Raw genomic sequence first — 24,305 nt, forward strand, 5'->3', positions numbered from 1 at the left:
TTGTATGCCCTTTGTTTTATTCTTAATAATCAGCTCATTGCTTGTAGGTGCACAAAAAAGAGGATACATTTAAATCATACTCGTGCTGTTATATGCAGGGTGAATATGTTTTTTAATTTAAAAAAAATTTTCCTAATAATTAGTCTGACTTCAGGCATATCAAATTAACTCCCAATAGATAATAAAAGAATTAAAGTACTTATTTATTGAGTTATACATTGATTTGGGCTGTGTAGTCAAAACATGATTTGTGTCGGAGCAAAGAAGTCTCAAAGTTGCAATATGTTTAAATATGTGGCTCTTTGCACTAACGGCAGCGCAGATATTCCATTTTGATTTTATTGCGTTCGGTATTATCGGCCACGCCAAAATTTTGTGGTATGCGCATTTATCGAATGTCCACCGTAGTTAAGTGCAGTACAATATGTGCAACTTATATGTATGTACAAACACACTGTGGCACCTTGTTGCAGTGTTTTCATAAACAACTGAAATCAATTGTGATTTACTCATACTCCATGCGACATAAATGCAGAGTTCTCACGCTGACCGACTAGCTATGTACAAACTTGAGCGCTCAGAACATTTTCTCTCTCTCTCTCTCTCGCTTATCGCTGTTAGCAGCAATATATATGAGATATATATAATGCAGCCGCTCCGCTGCGGGCATTACCGGTAGCGCATCTACGCGGTGATAAGACGATGCTATAAACGATTCATTAATAAAATAACATTCAAACCTACCACTACATCTTTCTTATGTTCAGTTAAGTTGACGAATACAGTTTAAACTCTTCTTCATACATATGACTCTGAACAATTCGTTCAGATCTAAATGATGAATAAAATAACCTACACTGCAATACATTGAAGCAAAAGAATTGATAAGGGAAGCTCCACTCCGATCACTACAATCTTTTTGTCATATTGGCAGAGTATCGGGGGTGAAGACGGGCAAATAGTGGCGTCCAATTAATTGAATATTGAAGGAGTAACGAAAGAGAGCGATTGCGATTGGCCGTCCGAATCGCTTCTAAGGAGAGTAGAAGGAGAGCTGTTCGCATGCCCTTGACCTTCATCAGGGACGTTGACTAAAAAATACAGCCGTCCATATGGGCAGCGACCACCTTTAAATGCATGCGTGCGCTAAATTTCGGCACCTATGATGTTGTTGCCCAAACGCACAGCAGGGAGTTCGATTTTGTCAGCGGTCAACCGCGGGTGTGCCATGCCTCGAAAGCTTATTAAAGTTTTCACCTTTCATGCCGACCACATTGGTCTTACTTTTTTCAAAGCAAAATTTGTTAAGTGCAAACATATTGCCGGAATTAAATGGTCCAAATAGTACCTAAGACTTTTAAACACACACACACACCCACACACAATTGTGATAGAAAACGAAATCTTACAACATCCTACGCAATTAGGAGAACGCACAGCCACTGAATCCCACGCTGGAGGACGCCTGCCAGGCCACCCCAGATATGCCCGGGCCGAAGATCCTAAGCGCGGCCAAGCCTCGGCGCAACAATCAAGACGACGTAACGACTGACTGACTGATTGACTGAGTGATTGGTGATCAACGCACAGCCCAACCGTAAGAGCTAGGAAGCTGAAATTTTCACTGTAGTTACCTTATGTGATAAAGGTGCACATTACGACGGGGTTTCGGGATATACCACCCGCAAGTATGGAAAAATCCCGAAAAACGTTACTTATAATTAATATCAATTATAATTAATATCAGTTATGAAGAGTGATTTGTCAAACATTGTCCGACTAATTTTCCAGTGATGGGGAGAGGGGGCATGACTGCCGACACGGGCTGTTGACCATTTAATGGCCAAAATGAGGGAGACGCGAGTAAGTGTTCGTCTCAAGTAGGGCGGGTACGCCTCGCGGCCCAAAGAGAAACAAGCAGTGCGGTAACATATTTTTTCACCTTAATGTGAGAATATATTTTTTTGGGCTATTAAAAATTTTTATTCTTTCTTATAGAAATATAGATATCTTAATAACTGTATCGATGTGCTTGTATTTTTATCGCTTGTTGGCGCAGATTTGCGCATTTATTAATAAAGTGGATAAGAATGTTGAAATCTAGTCTAAGTTAGGTTTAATGCAGATCGAAAGCGCAATAAAGCTTTGTCACTAGCTCTGGGAGCAAATTCGCCTCGTTTCGCGATCTTTGTTATTGTGCGCACTTACGTTGGCGCGATTTAGTCGATTTTTAATTTAAATAAATAGTTATAAAATCAAATTAAGAGTTTTATGTGTCAACTAAAGAAAGTTTTGACGATCAGAAAAAGAAATGCAATTTGTCCATTGGAGGCATATTGCGTTTAAAGAGAGAGTGTTCTCAATTGAGAGTGATTGACGTGTTTTACTTGTGCTCCAAGATTTTTATATGTTTTTGCTCTTTAATCCTGCTTTTTATTTCTAAAATTTTCATTTTTGATGCTTTATTTAAAAAGCTTTTATAAATTGTGCAAAGTGTTACCTGTCGTGCAGCGTAAGTCTATTAATTATTGAATTTATTAAACGCGGCTTCAGTTCCGTGTTGTTGTTATTGCCTGTTTTGATTTGTTTGCTTTGGTGCTCCTCTGTACATAAACTTGCTTTTGCGTGTGTTCGCTGCTGCATATTTCTGCTTGTGCATCGCGTTGTCGCAAAGTTTTGCTATTGCTTTTCGTTCCAAACAATTTGTTTGTGTACGAATAGCTATTGCCGCAATTTGTTAATTGCTGGCTGTGTGAAAATATGATGCATGCTGAATGTGCAAGTCTCACTGGGCGTGATTGCCTCAAGATCGCTGCAATTGCCAAGAAGAGCTGCGGCGGTTTGCGTTGGTCGTGCCCAGAATGCATCGACAAGCAAATTGATTTATCCAGAATGTATAATTCTTCATTCAAACTAAATGTTTCACATGAAATGTTCCCTATAATTTGTGATCCCCCCCCCCCTCACGAGTTCAAGCCAAAAAAGTCATCCTTCCAGTCCCTTCAAAAGAGGGTACCATTTCTGCACCAAATCTTCTTCTGACCAAATCTTTTTTCACATCAGAATGTCAGAGGTCTTATTTCCTAGCTTAAAAATCTTTTCATGGCCAGCACTTCCTTCGATTCGGATATAATAGCATTTTTAATAATTTTATTTTGCATAGAAATGATCGGCTGACTCGAGGTGGTGGGGTGTTAATTGCCGTTAAAGCTACTCTCCAGTCAGAACTTTTCTGTTTTGGTACGCCTACTGACGCTGATATTGTCTCAGTTAAGGTGTCTTTTCCTACACGGAATATCTATTTCCATTCTCTTATGTTCTTCCTTCTTCTGATATTCAAGTTTATATGAAACATATTACTTGTTTTAAAGAAGTTTCTTCACTCGTGCGTAATAATAACCTATTTATTTTAGGTGATTTTAATTTGCCGAACATCTCTTGGTCATTATTCACTTGAAAATTATCTAGTGCCCTACGCACAGCATGATCTAGTAGATTGCATGCTGGATCTTTCGTTGTTTCGAATCAATTCAATTTCTAATTATTTTAATAGAACACTTGAACTTGTATTTGTTAACAACTACCTTATTTATAATGTGTCTAGGTCCCCTCCTTTATCTCTTCCTCAGGATGTGTATAATCCTACTTTAAAGGTTGCATTGCTTGCAATTGTAATCCTCTCATTTCGTACTCATCAGCCAATAAGCCACGCCTTTGCTTTCGCAAAGAAAATTATGCATTGCTGAATCAGCAATACTAATATTAATTTTTTTTTATAACACCCTAAACTACCTATTAGATATGTGTATTCAAAGCCACTCTGGTTCACTCCCAGATTATCAAATCTAAAAAATAATAAAATCTAAATATTTCAAAAAGGTTAATAAGTCTGGTTCGTGTACAGACTTGGCTAAATATTCCATAGCCAAGTCGAACTTCTTTCTTCTGAATTGTCAATGGTATGTTGCTAAAGGCATCTACGACCAATCTGCTTGAGTTTACTTCCTTGGTAAATAATGCTTTCCTTTTGAAAATGCAGGCGTTTGACTCTGTGCACCATGATATTTTACTTATTAAACTTGACCGAATAGGTTTCCCTGCGTCTCTTTTGCTTTGGATTAACTCTTATTTAAAAGGTAGGAGCCAAGGAGTAATGCTGAGGCTGACTACCTCTAAACAGGTTCATGTTACTTCTGGTGTTCCTCAAGGTAGTCATCCTGGACCCTTACTTTTTACTCTTTTTATAAATGATCTCCCGTCTGTTATATCACATGCTCGTGTACTCATGTATGCGGACGATGTGAAACTTATTCTATCATACACTAATCCCCTACATCATTCTTGTCTACAAGACGATTTGAACGCTATGAAACTTTGGTGTTCGGCCAATCAATTTCATCTGAATTGTTTAAAGTGTATGCTTATGACAGTTAATCGTACTACACTTTATGTTGTCAGTTATACAATCGACAATAACCCATTGCAACGTATACTAGCAGTTAAGGATTTAGGCGTTCTTTTTGATTCTAACCTCTGTTTCAATATTCACATAGATACCATTATTAACGAGGCAAAAGGTGTACTTGGATTCATTAAACGATGGTCTAAAGAGTTTAACGATCCTTTTATACCGAAACTTCTGTACATCTCTCTTGTTCGCCTTATCATTGAATACTGCTCTTGCATCTGGTCTCCGCAGTATAACAACAGCCAGGATCGTATTGAATCTGTTCAGAAGCAATTCCTGCTTTTTGCCTTACGAGGTTTAAATTGGGACCCTAATCTTCGGTTGCCGTCCTACTCCAGCAGACTGCTTCTTCTCAACCTTCCGTCGTTAACCAACCGTAGGACAATTCTCGGTGTTGTCCTTCTACATAAGTTGATTATTGGCGACATAGATTCTCCTTTTCTGCTAGGGCGTCTTCAATTCTCTGTTCCGGCTAGACCAACTAGAAATTATCGCCCCTTATTCCTATCTACGTGCACAACAGACTACGCTATGCACAATCCTTTTCGCGTGCTATGTAAAAATTATAATAGCTTGCATCACGTATTCTCTACTGAACTTTCTCTACCCCTAATAAAATCGTTGCTTTCAGGATACCTTCGGGAAGTCACTGACCATTCCCAGCTATGAGCAGGGGCATAGCCGGCCGGACCGTCTGTAAATTTTCCCCCACCGTGATTTCTCATAACTATTTCCCATTACTTTTCTCTTTTTGCTATCTAATTAACGCTCTATATAACTAGCATACATTTCTTTACTTTATTAACAATCTTCTTACTTTCTTTTTTTCTATTTATTGTATTTTCTTAATTAATATAGCAAATCAAGATTGTTTTTAATTTGACTTAAACACACCTTTTTCCTACTGACACCCTTCTTCTTAGATGTAGGCTCTAATAGCGTCACTGACAAAATTAGCTGTGAGGAGGGGCACAGCTGCCCGGACTGGCAAATAAAACACCTATTTCGTTTGGCTATAATATAAGAAAATTGTGTTCTCTAACTAGGCTTTTAGCATTTAATTTCCATTATGTATTGTATGTATAATCTATAGAATAATGAGGAACACACTCGTTTTGTCGACCATTAATAAATAAATAAATAAATACAAGAAGTATTTTCGAGTAGAAAATTTTGACCGTGCCGACCTCGAAGAACTTTGCTTCGCAATGCATAGTATGCATGTGAATGTGTCTGATAGTGTAATTCAAGCTACAGCATTCGTTAGCGTTAAAACGAAAAGTGACGTGTTTATTTTAGCTAAATCTTTACTATATGCTGGGTCACAAACTAGTTTTGTAGCAGACGAGCTAGCACAACGATTGCAGCAGCGTAGAGAAGAGGCTAGTATCAGCTTATTTGGGATTGTTCAATGCAACATCCAAGTAAGAAAGAAGATTCGTACAGTGGTGAAGTCACGAATCAATTTCAGTGAGTTCTCGTTAAATCTGTGGATCCTGTAGACCACTTCGGGTTACCAGCATAACCATACGGTAAATGTCAGTGGTCGGAATATCACTGAGAACCTGCTATTGGCTGACACCAATTTTTAGAAACCACAGAAGATCGACATGCTCATCGGAGCTGAGATTTTCTTTGAGCTTCTCTCTGGCGGTCAAATTAGTTTCGAATTGCCCGATCCTGCAAAAGATTCTTGTTGGCTGGATTGTCTCAGGGCGTTACACGCTGACAAGTTGTGAGAAGACTCATACTGTCCATCTAAGTTGTCAAGAAGACCTCTATAGACATAAAGTTGCAGGCATTGTGGACAGTGGAGGAGTTGCTTTTAGCCAAAAAAGTACGAAAAGTTAAACAGCAGTTATGTGAGACCAGTTTCCACCCACTTTCTAGATAATTTGGAAATATTACCAACTTCAACAATCGCGATACATGGTTTCACCGACACTTCAATAAGAGCGTTTGACGGATGCGTACAGTTCTTTGGTCTGATTCTGAAGTCCTTTGTTTTCTACAAAACTTGTGTTAAATCGAGTGGCTGAAATCCAAGAGTGGACAGAGAACGCTGAGTGGTGCCATGTACCTTCAAGCAAAACCAAGCAGATATAGTTTCAAGAGGGTGTTGATCAGTTAATTGGATCGATATGGCTCGGTACGCCTTTCTGGCGTTAACCAGCATCTGTTGGACTAGCAGCAATGGTAGACCAGATAACTAGGAAACTATCGAAACTATCGCATGCAAGGCTGCTACTTTATTCAAATATGTAAAAATCACTCAAGAGTAAAGAAACTTTTGAGAAAAAATTAAAGTCATCCAACGAATTGAAAAAGATGACATAGGTATAGTTCGAAAAGGTACGCGCGTAGGTCATAGCCTGCAGCGTCTCACTCATTTTATACATGAGTATAATGGATCTTTGTGCTCTTTTTCGTTGTTGCGAGTAAGGGGACGACTAGAAGCTAGCAGCTTTATTAGATACCTGCATTTGACGAATTATCATGTTGGCCCAAGACCATTCGTGAGTCTTCCTCATGAGCGACTTTGGCTAATTAACGGTGCTTTAAACGCAAGCCTCTTCATTTAACACAAATGATGGGATCGACTACGACTGTGGCGTCGATTTTTGTGGCCCAATTAGCATGACCTTTCGAATGCGTGGAAAACCTACGATAAGTCATACATAGCAATATTTGTTTGCTTCATCGACAAAGCTGTTTACTTAGAACTAGACTTATCGACTAATACATTTTTAATGGCTTTTCAAAGGTTCGTCGACCAACGATGAGTCCCACATACTGTCTATTTCGACAACCCGACGAACTCCGTCGGAGCAACTTGTCACTTTCGGGAATTGCGAGCTTGAATCGAGGAAGACGCGAACGCAATTCCCGAATTCGCATCAAAAAGCGGATGCGATTTTGCGTTCATAGCGCCAGGTGTGAAGGCTGCAAAGCATCTACTCCTACGGACGGAATAGTGGAGGCCTTCTCAATTCCAGACCCCTGGGAGCACTTAGCGAGGATCCAAGCGATGGCGAGGCTCCACTGCCATACCACCTACAGATGAAATGTCCATTAGGGGTTTGCCGGCAGAGAGGATCACGTACCATCGCGGTCCCACCTGTTTTTATCGATGACGAGCTGTCTCGTTGCTCAAGAAGCAGTCTCAGCGGCGATGGTCAGAGAATATATACTCGGACTCCAAGCGCGGATCAAGTGGCACCATCGCCTGGCAAACGTCGTCGTGTGAGAGCCAACCCAGCAGTGGCTGTTCGGCATAGCGACGGTAGTCTATGCAGGAGAGGACGGGGTCGGTTGCGTGGCTGAACTGAGAACGGCTAGTGGTGGAAACTTTAAAAATCCGATCCAGAAATTGGTTCTGCTACATATATTATAAAGCCCCCAAGTGCTTTATGGTAACCGGTGTTGGCGAAAACCTGCTTTTTCAATAATAAAGTGGATAAAAATCTTGAAGTTTAGTGAAAGTTAGGCTTAGAGCAGAGGGAGACCCCAATAAAGCTTTGTCAATCGCTCTAGGAGCGAATTCGCCTTCGTCACCGTAGCTTAAGAAGTTGATAGTGGTTAGGTTTCGATTATAACTAAACCATTCAGCACGAAGCGCACAATTTTCGAGTCTTTTAAAGCCATCAGCTTCAATTTATAATTAAATAAACTCATATTTACTTAAATAGCAACATGTAAAAGAGTCTGGATCTTTGCAAAGTAATCAAAGCCTGAGAATTATACGTTGTAAATCCTATCATACCAACCTACTTAACCAAAAACGGTAATTCAGTGGTGTGATTTTTCTAAAAATATAACCTTAACATAATCTTAATATAACCCTTTATAATATACTAGAGGGTATAGACCGGCCTTGCCCGTGGCACGTATAAAATAAATGTTCTCAAAAGGCTTTGAAAATAATTTTGAAACTGATCAGACGGCAAATAAACAGCTTTAATACAAACGTTTTCTTCCAATTAACCACTGTTGAGGGTGGAATTTCCCAAATCGTTGAAACACGTATTCATTAGGTTTTTATGTAGAGCTTTGAATATAATTTTAAAGCAAATGAAAAAAAATTAAAACATCACCAAAAATTTTTTGAATTTCACTTTTTACCAAGGATGCTTTGATTCAGCGAAAAATGTAAAACAGGTTTGAAATGATTTTTGTTTGAGATTCTTGGAAATGAATTTAAGCGCGAAACATCACCCACCCAATCTATGACACCCATTTCCACCAAGATGGGAAAGATTTTCCACAAAGTGCAAAACAACCTTAAAATGAATTTGAGCAAAGATCTTTGAAAAAGAGTTTGATGCCGATCCGATCAACATATTAAAATTTTTTGTACTTTTTTCACAACTGCATAGGTTAACTTCCCATCATTTCTGGCTGACGCGGTTTGTATTTAAAGCAATGTATGCATGATCTCACTGTCTGACGATAGTCCTTTTAAGCGTTATTTAGCCCAGTCGCTCACAAAGAAGAATCTCTAGTGCTCTTGGGCCAGCATGACAATTCGACAAATTCAGATATATAATTAAGCTTCTAGCGAATTGCGAGCGTTTATTTAGTAGTAGCGGAAACTTGAAATCATACGAAAGAGGAGCATTTGCAATTTGTCCCCTACTCGCAATAACGAAGAAAGCACCAAATTCCATTATATACTCATATCTAAACGGATTGAGACGCTGACCCACGTGCGTGCTTTTTCGAACTCCAACTATGTCATCTTCGAGTTCAACTCGTTGGGTGACTTCAACTATTTTCTCAAAAGCTTCTTTCCTTTTGAGCGACGTAGGGATACTCTCAAATTGTACTGCTCGATTTTTACATTTTGGAATAAAGCGGAATACATCGATAGTTTCTAAGATATCCGGTCGGTCTACAATAGTTGCTATTCCAACAGCTGTTTTGCGTACTTATAATGTACGCATCTCATCTATCATCTGATGCTGGCTAACCGGCCAGGATTCTCTTGGTTGCTTCAAAAATGAAGGCACATCGAACCACATCGACGCAAGTATCTCATCACATCGCAGCCTCTTGAAACGATATCTGCTGGATTTTGCTTTGTCGGTATATGGCACCATCGGACCACTCTTGATTTAAGCCACTCGATTCGATACAAATGTTGCCAAAGACGAAGGATGTGGCCGAATCCAATGAAGCGTGATTTCAGAATCACACCAAAAAAACATCCATTGCAAATCGGTAATCTTAAGTATTTACTGATTCAATGACAGGGATCCACGAAAAGGATTTCTCTAATTATAAAACTGTTTGTGCTGACTGACTGACTGACTTATTGACTGACTGATTGGTGATCAACGCACAGCCTAACCGTAGGAGCTAGGTATCAGAAATCACTGTAGTTACCTTATGTGATGAAGGTGCATGTTTAGACACCCCAAGTGTGGAAAAATTGTGAAATATGTTGGTATGAAAAATTTTTGATCTGATCAAACTCAATTTTTAAGTTCTTGGTTCAAATTCATTTAAGGGATGTAAAGACTTAGTGTCTTGTGCAAATTCATCATTAACAATTGAACAATTTGCACTGAAAGGAAACAGCAATTACCTGTGCATCGAATTTCTGCTTAGCAACAACAGGTGCAAATCAGGACCGACAAGGAGAAGAAGCGGATGAACAACACCCTTTTCCATTCATCTTTTGGTACCCACATGAGAGGGCATAAGTACATTGGCATATTTTGTGTACACTTACATTGTATACAAACTTTAAACGAAGCATGTTGAGAAACATATTATAAACGTTAGCTAACATAAAAATTAAGAAATAAATGAAAATTCAGTCAATCTGACAACCAAAAGCCATCAGTCGATTCTTTAATTAATATATATATATACATAACAAGAAAACACAAAAGAAACATAATAATTCCAACGAAAAGTGAAATTGTAGTAATACAAATAAAAGAAAACCGAGTATATACAAAAAATATAAAAGAAAATATATATATAATACAGAAAAGAATGAAACAAAAAATAAATACAAAATAACTGTGCATGTGACGTATTAAGCGATGCGACAAGTAGCGGGCCACGTCATATCGTACGACGTAGCTGAAGTGGTTCGATTCAGACTCAGTCGCAACATGTTGGAAGGGAGCAAACGAACACCCATCCAATCCAACAAGTCCGTTGCAATTGCAGACTAAAGAATATGTCGAATCGCACTGACGGTGGAAATTTCAACGAGCAAGTTGCATACGTCGCATTCAACTTATTCGCAGTCAAACCAAATTACGGTGAACACAAAATGGAGTGGTTACAAGTACCATTGCGAAAAGGCAACAAAAAAAAAAAAAAAAGAAAAAGAAAACAAAAATTTCAAATAAATAAATAAGAATATGTATAATAATAATAAAAAAGAAGAATAAAAAATTAACAAAAATAAATAAATAAATTATATGCACTTTATATATACACATATATATACTAAAATCCTTTTTCAAATTCCAGCTACCAATTCACTCTTCATTCACAAGATGTAAGGTAAGATTGGTTACGGGCAGCAATACGATTAAAAGAATAAATACCACACCAAACAATATGATGTGTTTTGGGTGGCCGGCTGGAGGAAAGTTATCGATAGATTCGAGGGGTACGCAACTATCGGAGCCATTACTTCATTAGCGTGATTCTGGACATTTTTGAAAGGGAGAGCGGCTTTTGTTGTTGGGAAGAAAAAAAAGAGTAACAAAAGAAAAGATCCAGAGCCAAGTGCAAGCCGGTCGCATAAAACGAAAAAAATTAAAAAAATGGCGAATTTCCGGTAATTAAAAAAAATATACATATTAAATTCAAGTGAACAAAAAAAAGCAAAATATAAATGTATGTTCAATTAAATTTGTTAGTGTCGCCAAAACTGAAGTCCCACAATACGGGTGGTGCCACAGGTGAGGAACAGGTCACCTGAGGAGCGGATTGGTCACCACCTCTGGGTGGTTCTTTCTTTGACCCGATATTTACCCAAGAAACAGATAATATCAAGCTAAAAGACCAGTTCAGATCAAAACAGTTCTATTCGAACATTAACTTTTTTGACAGAATAGGAAGGACACAATATTTTTCGAGTCTCGACTTAGTGGCTACCATCAGATAGAGATGGCACTGCAAGACACAGCAAAGACTGCATTTTCGGCCGAAGGCAGACACCTAGACGACATCATTATATTTTCAACAACGCTCCAAGAACACATTGAACACCTAAAACAAGTATTTAACAAACTTACGGAAGCAAAACTAAAACTTCAACCCGATAAATCTGAACTAAAAAAAAAATATATATATATAGAATACTTAGGACACATTGTGACTAGTGACGGTACAAAACGAAACCCAAAAAAGATTGAGACAATCAGGAAATTTCCACTCCCCAAAACAAGAAAAGAAATAAAATCCTTTTTAGGACTACTGGGCTATTACGGAAAATTCATTGGATACTTTTCTAAAATTACAAAACCTTTTACTGCCCAACAAAAAGGAAAACAAGTAAGAGGTTCTAGTTGGGAGCTCCCGACTATGGGATGCCCTGAACCCTCTTCTTCCATCATCAAATGTATATATATATTCTATTTTAGAAGCTATATGTCAAGTTTGGTGACTCTAGCTCTTATTATTTACCAAAATTGCCCAAAAAACAGGGTATCGATATCGATTTTTATCAATTGCTTGGAAACGGAGTAAGTTATCGATTATCGGAAACAAACTCGATCTGCGCAGGCACTAGGAGCACCTATGTCTAATTTCAAGTCTCTAGCTCTTATAGGTTCGGAGATCTTTGCGTTCATACATACGGGCGGACGGACGGATAGACGGACAGGGCTTGATCGACTGGGCTATTGATGTTGATCAAGAATATATATACTTTATAATGTCGGGCATGCTTCCTTCTGCCTGTTACATACTTTTGCACAAATACAATATACCCTTATTCCCATTTTTAATGGGTTCAAGGTATAAAAATGATAAGTGATCCCTTAAACCATATAAGATGATCAGGTGTATTTGTGCGTAACTGCGTGCAAGATTATTGTAAACCAGTGCCGTGATACTTATTGTCAGGAAACAGTGTGCCTATTGAGTTGGGAAGCGGCTATTGCTTAAACTTAAAATTGTTGTTCACCTTACCTGTGAGCAGTTTTTGTAATTTTGTGAATCCACTGTTGCTAAGCCACATTTTGCGTAGATGTGGTTCGATGGGCCTTCCAGAAGGAAGGAACCATTAGAATCCTGGCCGGTTGGCAAGCATCTGATGACAGATGAGATGCGTACATTAGCAGTACGTAAAACAGATGGGCTAACAATTTTGGTAGACCGACCAGATATGTTGGAAACTATCGATGTGTTCCGCTATATTCAAAAATGTAAAAATCGAGCAGAACAATTTGAGAGTATCCCTACGGCGCTCGAAAGGAAAGAAGCTTTTGAGAAAACAGTTGAAGTCATCCAACGAGCTGACTTCGAAGATGATATAGGTTGAGTTCGAAAGCCCCATTTACAGCAATATAATGTCGAGTTCAAACCAGTTGAGCTTGCAAGCCCTGTATCCCCTGGACTGAAATCCAACTTAGTGTAAACACAATCCAACTCTTAAAGAGTTATAAAATATTTTGACACATAAATACGACGCAACTTCTTTTGAAATAGATTCCATTATTGATTCGGTGAAGTCGCCACAACAGCTTCACTGATGGTGACTACTTATATAAACAATTCCTAATCGATCAGCCCAGAGCCTCACAGCACTTCTGGTAAAGGCTCATATTGTAAACAAATAATCATAAGTGGCTATGCCGCTCCGATTAATTATTTATGTTAACATAAAACAAAGCCTTAGTTGCTCTCTGCAGCTTCTCTGCTTGTCGCTCTCTATAAACAATAGCCCCAAATCGCCAACTGAGCCTTTGAAGTCTTTTGTCTTAGAATTATAATTCAGTTGTAAGAAAACCACAGATTTAACCAGTACGAATAAACGCAAAATTAAAAGTTAAATTCGAGTGTTTTTCTTGGTATACATCTCAAACATATATAATTGGCGCAGCCGTTGTCGGAAATAAAAACAAGTAAGAGGTTCTAGTCGGGAGCTCCCGACTAGGGAATACCCTGAATCAAAGACAATTTAAACACTAAGATGAGTAACGCCCATACATTTGAATGCGGGGCAAAATTTCCAGCGTGACCTTTCATCTGGCCTTTGAGGCTTCGTACGGCATGCCTGCCGACTGGTTGTTCGTTCTCCAAAGATCAGACGAACGAATGCCGAAGTCGCGGCTTGCTGATGCTGACACGAGCAACAAAGTTAGTCGCCAGCCTGCCTTCAGCAAAGCTGGTCGATGCTGCTTTGCGTCGCTTCGTTTTCGAAGCACATTGAGCGAAAAAGTTTAGAACTTACGATCGATGCTTTATCCATGAAATGCATGCTTTATTTAAATGATATATTACCCTATATATAAATGATTAATTTTACAAGAAAATTTAAGAATTAAATAACTTTTACACGAGGCGCATCTTGTGCAATAACTACGATAAGAAAATAACACACATAGATTGATTTCACTTTTGTTTTTGAACAGTGTATGCTCGAGAAAAGTTCATGTCTCAGCCAATGGCGTGCAAGCACCTTTGGTTGTATGCGTGAATTATACATGCATGAGAACTTTAAAGTATGCATGTATGTGTGCTGCTCTGCTCTGTTCTGGCTTTAGCTGGCAAGAAAATAATTTTGTAATTTTTCTAGCGCAGATCATGACCTACCCCAAATTTCTGTTGATATTAATTAATATTATTTTTATTCTCCAATTAAGAAATAAAAGAGTGCTAAAAAATAAAATAACATATTTATGTGTATAAATAAATATGACTTTTGATTCAATATTTAGTTAGATATTTTATTAATCCAATTTAGATTATTGCGCTTGCAACTCTACGCCAAAAAAAATAAATATAAGAAAATTACATAATTATTGCATCGACTTTAAAATATCTCAGTACACAAAATGCATTCATATATCAACAGAAATGTGGGATAGGTCGTGATCTGCGCTAAAAAACTAAGAAAATTGTTTCTTTCAGCCAGAGACTTTGCCAGAACAGTGGATAACAACACATTCAAATATGCTGTTATGTATGTAAATTCACACGCATACAAACATAATTGCTTGAACGGCCCTCATAGAGCCGAAGCTGCGAGCACATTCTATTTTAAGCTTTTTCGTTCTCTCGGCTGTGAGAGCGCAATGCTGAAGATTTCGTTTTCGCTCTCAATTTTAAAAAAATCAGGCTGCATAGTAGCATTTTGTTGTATGGCGTTACTCATCTTTGTGTTAATATTATCTTTGCCTGAACCCTCTTATTCCAACACCAAGTAAATAAAAAAAAAAAAAGTTCCCTTGGCAGGGTTCGAACTCGCAAATGGCCGCATTACTTGCTGTCGACTCTACTCAACAGCCACACTAGCAAAAAAAAACAAGTAAGAGGTTCTAGTCGGGAGCTCCCGACTAGGGGATACCCTGAACCTGCTTCTTCCAACATCAAATGCACATATATACATATATTTTATTTTAGAAGCTATATGTCAAGTTTGGTGACTCTACCTCTTATTATTTACCAAAATTGCCCACAATTTTTATCGATTGCTTGGAAACGGAGTAAGTTATCGATTATCGGAAACAAACTCGATCTGCGCGGGAATTCGGAGCATCTACATCTAAAATTTCAAGTCAAGTCGGACAGACAGACAGACAGAAGGACTTGGCTAGATCGACTCGGCTATTGATGCTGATCAAGAATATATATATACTTTATGGGGACGGAGATGCTTCCCTTTGCCTGTTACATGCATTTGGATTTTGCACAAATACAATATACCCTTATACCCATTTTTAATGGGCTTAGGGTAAAAAAAAATTCTTTCCCCGGCAGGGCTCGAACTCGCAACTGACCGCATTACTTGCTATCGACTCTACTCAACAGCCACACGCTACAGACCGCACCACTTACTATGCCCCTACTCAGCAGCCACACGCACAATTAAGCACTTATAATAAAAAAGGAACTAAAATAACACTACAAAAAAATATGCAATTACCATGCTATTAGAATGCGAAGCAGACGCGCATGAATGTGTGTGTGAACATGTATACAGAAATTCTTAAAGCTGCTGCCCCATTCAAATAACCGATCTTTATGAAATTTTCTACAGTCTCTAGCTCTTATAGGTTCTGAGATCCTTGCGTTCATACATACGGACGCACGGACGGACGGACAGACAGACGGACATGGCTAGATCGACTGGGCTATTGATGCTGATCAAGAATATGTTTACTTTATGGGGTCAGAGATGCTTCCTTCTGCCTGTTACACACATTTGGATTTTGCACAAATACAATATACCCTTATACCCATTTTTAATGGGTTCAGGATATAAAAAGATGCAATTACCATGCTATTAGAATGCGAAGCAGACGCGCATGAAGGTGTGTGTGTACATGTATACAGAAATTCTTAAAGCTACTGCCTCATCCAATTGCGCAGTTGCAAATATCTATAATATTCTAGAAGCAACATATCATGTTTGGTGGCTCTAGCTCTTATTATTTACCCAATTTGGTAAAAAAAACCAGGATGTCGATATCGATTTTTTCGGACGGACGGACGGACGGACGGACAGACAGACAGACAGACGGACATGGCTAGATCGACTCGGCTAATGATGCTGATCAATAATATATATGTATACTTTATGGAGTCGGATATGCTTCTTTCTGCCTGTTACATACATTTGGATTTCGCACAAATACAATATACCCTTATACCCATTTTTAATGGGTTCAGGGTATAAAAATAGAGAATACAAAATAAATTATATTCAGGAAAATATAGCTTCAGCTAAAAATAACAATTTAATGCCAGGAATATTGTCAACAGATGAAATAAATAAATTGAACATTGATTTTTACAAGCTAAAATAAATAAGAATGGGTGCATTAAGTATTAAGAACAATGCTATTATAATGGTAATTAAATTACCAAAAACATATATAACAAGTAGGAGGTTCTAGTCGGGAGCTCCCGACTAGGGGATACAATGAACCCTCTTCTTCCAACATCAAATGCATATATATATTGTATTTTAGAAGCTATATGTCAAGTTTGGTGACTCTAGCTCTGATTATTTACCAAAATTGCCCAAAAAAAACAGGATATCGATATCGATTGCATGGAAACGGAGGAAGTTATCAATTATCGGAAACATGCTCGATCTGAGCGGGAGCTAGGAGCATCTACATCTAAAATTTCAAGTCTCTAGCTCTTATAGGTTCTGAGATCCTTGCGTTCAGACATACGGACAGACGGACAGACAGACAGACGGACATAGCTAGATCGACTCGGCTATTGGTGCTGATCAAGAATATATATACTTTATGGGGTAGGAGATGCTTCCTTCTGCCTGTTACATACATTTGGATTTTGCACAAAAACAATATGCCCTTGTACCTATTTTTAATGGGTTCAGGGTATAACAAGTAAGAGGTTCTAGTCGGGAGCTCCCGACTATGGGATAACCTGATCCCTCTTCTACCAAAATCAAATGCATATATATATTCTATTTTAGAACCTATATATCAAGTTTGGCGACTCTAGCTCTTATTATTTACTAAAATTGCCCAAAAACAGGATATCGATATAGATTTTTATCGATTGCTTGGAATCGGAGTAAGTTATCGATTATCGGAAACAAATTCGATCTGCGCGGGAACTAGGAGTATCTACATCTAAAATTTCTTTAGCTCTTATAGGTTCTGAGATCCTTGCGTTCATACATACGGACGGACGGACAGACAGACGGACATGGCTAGACCGACTCGGCTATTGATGATGATCAAGAATATATATACTTTATGGGGTCGGAGATGCTTCCTTCCGCCTGTTACATACATTTGGATTTTACACAAATACAATATACCCTTATACCCATTTTTGATGGGTTCAGGCTTGACCTCAATACTTGCTATACCTCTACTTAACAGCCACACCAATAATAAAGTATTATCGAGAAAAAAAGGAACCAACTAAAATGCTGTTAGAATGCGATAGAATGCGACGCGCGTGAATGTGTGTGTGTGTACATGTATACACAAATTCTTGATGTTTTCGCTAGCTGTGCCACCCAATTGCTCAGTTACATATAACTTTGTTTTTTTCTTAACCGAACTTAATGAAATATTCTACAGTATATCTTATTGTAAAATACAATATTTGTGTATTCTCAAAAAGTCAATTGCATTAAAATTGTGGCATAGATTGGTTGGCAATATAAGTTGGGTTATTAACTTGATTTAAAGCTCTGCGGTGTTGGCGGGGAGGTGGCGATAGGTATAAAATGAAAGATACTTGATATATATATATAATATTCTAGAAGCAACATATAAAGTTTGGTGACTCCAGTTCTTAATATTTACCAAAACTGCTAAATAGAAACAGGATGTCGATATCGATTTGCTTGGAAACGGAGTAAGTTATAGATTATCGGAAACAAACTCGATCTGCGCAGGCACTAGGAGGACCTACATTTAAAATTTCAAGTCTCCAGACAGACGGACGGACGGACAGTCGGACAGACGGAAATGGCTAGATCGACACGGCTATTGATGCTGATCATAGCACTGGGCCGGATGTTCTTACGAGTTGACAGGGGTCAGCAAAATGCAACATAACACCAGCCGCAGATGCTGACATAGCTCTGGGCCGGATGTTCTTGCACGACGCCAGCGCACTAGGCGCAAGCTAAGCATTCTAACGGCCGTTGTGAAAACCACACAATAGCTTAGTTAGCTTAGTTTTTAATTCGGCTTTCACTGAGGCACATCGGCCCAGCGACTTCGCGCATAAATTAACTCAATCGCTATGGCGTATCGGCCTAGTGTCCTATAAACCATATAACATTAATTAATTTTGTGTTAACCAAATAATAAAATAATCAAAATAACCCAATATAATAACATTACAAAAACAATTAGCTCTTTCGATAGCAGGCTCTCCAGCCAACACGAAAAACAATGTCTGAAAGTACTGAAATCTTTAAATACAAAATTGAAAAACATTGGCATAAGACATCACATTGAAATAAATGTGAAAGATCTATATATATCAGCTGAATTTGATCCAAACCAGCTTTAATGCTTTACCAAGTCTAATCAAATATTAGAATCTGAAATTGCGATATAGAAATGTTAGAAGAAAATCAAGATTCAATCATGGCAGAACAAGTAACCTTGGGCAGGGAATACGTACGACAAATTTTGTTTACGGTCCCAGAATTTGACGTTAAAAAACTGTCATTAAATAGTTTTTTAACAGCCTTAAGGCTTGTTGAACGAACAAAAGGCAACCAAGTGGATTTGGCTGTAGAAGTTATTAAATCAAAACTAATTGGCCCAATACTATACATATGCAAAGACGAGACAACGATCTATTGTATTATTAAAAAGTGAATCTACTGACGTGATTAAGGCAAAGCTGTTAAGCGCCCAACAAAAAGGCAAAACAGCAGCGTAATTATCTCGAGGTACATAGCTTATATTAACGATGGTCTAGACCCCGATAATGCAGAGAAATTCTCGACTATAGAGTCAAAATTTTCAATGGCCAAAAAATAAGAAAAATATTCAAAGCAACTAAAATCTGTATACACAATTAATCTCAATCATAGCATAGTTATTAAAATTAATAATGAAAACACAGGTTAAGAAATAACCTTATTAATAGATACTGGTGCAGATATTTCGATACTTAAAGAAATGGTCGATATATTCGACAATATACATAAACAAGTATGAGGTTCTAGTCGGGAGCTCCCGACTAGGGGATACCCTGAAACCTCTTCTTCTAACATCAAATTCTTATATATATATATTCTATTTTAGAAGCCATTTGTCAAGTTTGGTGACTCTAGCTCTTATTATTTACCAAAATTGCCGAAAAAAACAGGATATCTATATATCTATATATCGATTTTTATGCATTGCTTGGAAACGGAGTAAGCTATCGATTATCGGAAGCAAACTCAATCTGCGCAGGCACTAGGAGCACCTACATCTAAATTTTCAAGTCCCTAGCTCTTATAGGTGAGCTCCTTGCGTTCATACATACGGACGGACGGACGGACAGACAGACGGACATGGCTAGATCGACTCAGCTATTGATGCTGATCAAGAATATACTTATATAATTTATGGGGTCGGAGATGCTTCCTTCTGCCTGTTACATACATTTGGATTTTGCACAAATACAATATACCCTTTACCCATATTTAATGGGTTCAGGGTAAAAAAAATTATAACTCAAATATCAGGAATTGGCGAAGGTTCTATATGTTCAAGAGGTTTAGCATTTGTAGAGCTCACTACAGGTAAATATATATAATTCCACACGACTACCATTTAGCCGAACAAAATTCAATACCTAGTGATGACATTATAGAAATATACTTCATAAAAAATTTCAATTGTCAATTAGATTTTACACAAAACAGCGAATCATTAATATTCCGGCCGGATAACATAAATGTTCCAATAAAATTACCTATAAATCCATACTTCTGACAACAATTCCACAATACTCCGAAGTCGTCAGTCAGATTAAAACATCGTCAATAACAAATCATATTCTAATTCCCAATCAAGAAATTGAGGAAGGAATCTTTGTAGGAAATACAATTTCCGATCCATAAAACAATTGTCCGAATACTTAACACAACAAATTCAATTAAAATTGTTAAACTAGACCACATAAAGTATGCAACTTTAAATAACTTTAAATAATGAAATCGTTAGGAAAATTATCGAAAAACGAGACAATTTAGTAATGAAATCGCTAACCAAGAACTTTCCAATACAATTTATATCAAAGTTAAAAGAACTATGCACCAAGTACACAGACATATTCGGACTAGAAACCGAATCAATAACAACAAATAATTTTTATAAACAAGAACTGCCATTAAAAGATAAAGAAGCAGTGTACATTAAATTACAGAATACATCATACAAAGAAGAAGTTGTTAAACAAGTAGAAAAACTCATTCTAGACAAAATAGTAGAGCCCTCTGTATGGGAATTTAACAGCCTAATACTTCTCGTCACAAAAAAGGCATTACTGGGTTCAGATACATAAAGATGGCGATTAGTTATATACTATCGCTGAATCAATAAAAAACTCTTGTTAGATAAATTTCCACTGCCAAGAATAGATTATATTCTTGATCAACTAGGCAGAGCAAAATACTTCTCATGCTTAGGTTTAATATCCGGTTTTCACCAAATAGAATTAGAAGAATCGTTTACACGATTACCATACGGTCTAAAAATAGCGACTAATTCTTTTCAAAGAATGATGACCATCGCATTTTCTGGATTAGATCCTTCGCAAGCATTCTTGTATATGGATGACTCAATAGTCATCGGTTGTTCCGATATATATGATCAAAAACATAAGAAGCGTTTTTGACTTATGTAGGAAACACAACCTTAAATTACATCCAGTAAAATGCTCATTTTTCATGAACGAAGTGACTTTTCTAGGTCATAAGTGCACTCACTGATCAAGGTATTTTGCCAGATGGTACAAAATATGAAGTCATTAAAAAATACCCAGTCATTACGGGCGCTGATAGCGCTAGACGATTTGAAGCATGATGCAATTATTATAGACGTTTCACTTAAAATTTTGCATACTATTCACGCCATATTTTTATATGGTTATGGTGATTATACAAATAGAATTTAAAATTTGAATGGACTAATGAATGTTAATTAAATATCCCGAATTTAGCAAAGAATTTTGTATAAAAACGGATACAAGCAAAGAAGCTTACGGATCAGTTCCTACGGAAAGCAATTACCAGTTGCATAAGCTTCGCGTTCATTCACAAAAGGTGATTCTAACAGAAATGCCACAGAACAAGAGTTAACAGCAATTCATTGGGCAATAGCCCATTTTCGACCATATATATATGGCCACTATCAAAACAGACCATAGACAGCTAACATAATTATTATCAATGGTAAATCCAGTTAAAAACAAACTAGAATGAGATTAGATTTAGAAGAGTATGAGTTTAGACAGAATAAATCCTGCGCAGGAAAAGAAAAAGGAAGTTTGCCAACGCAAAACCTTAATACAAATTCTCAGCCCAACGTATATGACGTCATCAAAAATGACGATGTACAAAAAATAGTGACCTTGCACACAACAAATATGATATGCCTTTTGAGTCATGGCAGAAAGATTGTTGCAAGAATTGAAATGGAACTCTCGACTTAGGTCAATTTTTCCAAAGGCTTGAAAAAGAAGCCGGTATTTTTGGAATCAGCCAGCTCACAGTGGCACCGAGCGAAAGTATCTTTGAATATAGTTCAACTTACACTTTTAAACAAATGGGCAATGAAAATCTGTAGAAACTCGGAGTAGCGCTACTCAAGCCAGTGACCCAAATAGAAACAAGTGAGAAGCTCTACTAGTGAGCTCCCGACTAGGGAATACCCTGAACCCTCTTATTCCAACGCCAAAATGCAGTTCGCGCAACGCGTTCGATTAAAGTAATAAAGATAAATTAAAAAAAAAACAAGTAAGAGGTTCTAGTCGGGAGCTCCCGACTAGGGGATAGCCTGAACCCTCTTCTTCCAACATCAATTGCAGATATATATTCTATTTTAGAAGCTATATGTCAAGTTTGGTGACTCTAGCTCTGATTATTTACCAAAATTGCCCAAAAACAGGATATCGATATCGTTTTTTATCGATTGCTTGGAAACGGAGTACGTTATCGATTATCGGAAACAAACTCGATCTGCGCAGGCACTAGGAGCACCTACATCTAAAATTTCTAGCTCTTATAGGTTCTGAGATCCTTGCGTTCATAAAAAGGGTATATTGTATTTGTGCAAAATCCAAATGTATGTAACAGGCAGAAGGAAGCATCTCCGACCCCATAAAGTATATATATTCTTGATCAGCATCAATGGCCGAGTCGATCTAGCCATGTCCGTCTGTCTGTCCGTCCGTCCGTCCGTATTTTAGATGTAGGTGCTCCTAGTGCCTGCGCAGATCGAGTTTGTTTCCGATAATCGATAACTTACTCCGTTTCCAAGCAATCGATATCGACATCCTGTTGTTTGAGCAAATTGGGTAAATAATAAGAGCTAGAGTCACCAAACATGATATATAGCTTCTAGAATATTATATATGTATATGTCAAGTCTCTTTCATTTTATACCTATCGTCATCTCCCCGCTACCACCGCAGAGCTATGAATAGTTAATAACCCAACTTTTATTGCCAACCAATTTAAGCCACAATTTAATGCAATTGACTTTCTCAGAATACACAAATATTCTATGGTACAATAAGATGTACTGTAGAAAATTTAATATAGATCGGTTAAGAAAAAACCAAAGTTATATGCATCTGCGCAATTGAATGGGTCAGCAGCTTTAAGAATTTCTGTATACATGTACACACACACATTCATGTGCGTCTGCTTCGCATTCTTGCAGCATGGTAATTGCATATTTTTTTTGTAGTGTTATTTTAGTTCCTTTTTTTATCATAAGTACTTAATTGTTGGTGTGGCTGCTGAGTAGAGGCATAGCAAGTGGTGCGGTCTGTCGCGAGTTCGAGCCCTACCGGGGAAAGTATTATTATATTTTTTTTGCTGGTATGACTGTTGAGTAGAGTCGACAGTAAGTAATGCGGTCAGTTGCGAGATCGAACCCTGTCAAGGGAACTTTTTTTTTAAATTTATTTCGTGTTGGAATTAGAGGGTTCGGGGTATTCCATAGTCGGGAGCTGTTACATTTTCATAAATTGTAATCAAATTTTAAATTCATATTTTTTTTACCATGAGCCCATTAAAATGGGTTTAAGGGTATATTGTATTTATGCAAAATGAAAATGTATGTAACAGGCAGAAGGAAGCATCTCCGACCCCATAAAGTATATATTTTCTTGATCAGCATCAATAGCCGAGACGATCTAGCCATGTCCATCTGTCTGTCCGTCCGTCCGTCCGTATGTATGAACGCAAGGATCTCAGAACCTATAAGAGCTAAAGACTTGAAATTTTAGATGTAGGTGCTCCTAGTGCCTGCGCAGATCGAGTTATCGATAACTTACTCCATTTGGGGATCAGTTATTTGACCTACATATGCAGGTGCAGGTGCTTGCCAAAAGTGGATCCTTTCGACCCACCGGGCTGCCACAGGTAATACGGGGTCTACATTCATTCATCAAAATCATAAAAAAGAATAATGATATTTTCTTTTACGCCCACGATCTGCCCATTCACAGACATTTGCGTGTGTGTGTGTCTGTGTGTAGAGGTCGAAAATCAGAAATCCCAAAATCTTGTTAAATTTGCATCGAGGACAGGCAGGCAGGAAAGCAACAGTCACACAAGCGCAAAAATGCTTCTATTCATATACAAAATATGCAAGTATGTATTTTAAGTCCACACATGGCAACGCTTAGGTACCCTTACCAACGATAACGAGCTAAAATGCAAGAATTTCGCATCGGCGTGGCAAACCCTTTCATTATTTCATATATCTCGGCCCTTCAAAAGGGTAGAAATGCCTCCGACACTTGAGAAAAATTGAATTTGTGCGCATATTTGCTTTTCGGACACATACATATGCACACAGTTATACGATCCCTAAACATGAAAGAGCACTAAGAGTAAGTGAGAGCAAGATAATAATAAACAGCGTTGCTGTTCTATCGCGCAAATCATAAGAAAGAGAGT

The sequence above is a fragment of the Drosophila novamexicana genome, unplaced genomic scaffold, assembly GCF_003285875.2.
Source record: "Drosophila novamexicana strain 15010-1031.04,08,12 unplaced genomic scaffold, DnovRS2.1 tig00000434-arrow-pilon, whole genome shotgun sequence".
NCBI classification, from domain to species: Eukaryota; Metazoa; Arthropoda; class Insecta; order Diptera; family Drosophilidae; genus Drosophila; species Drosophila novamexicana.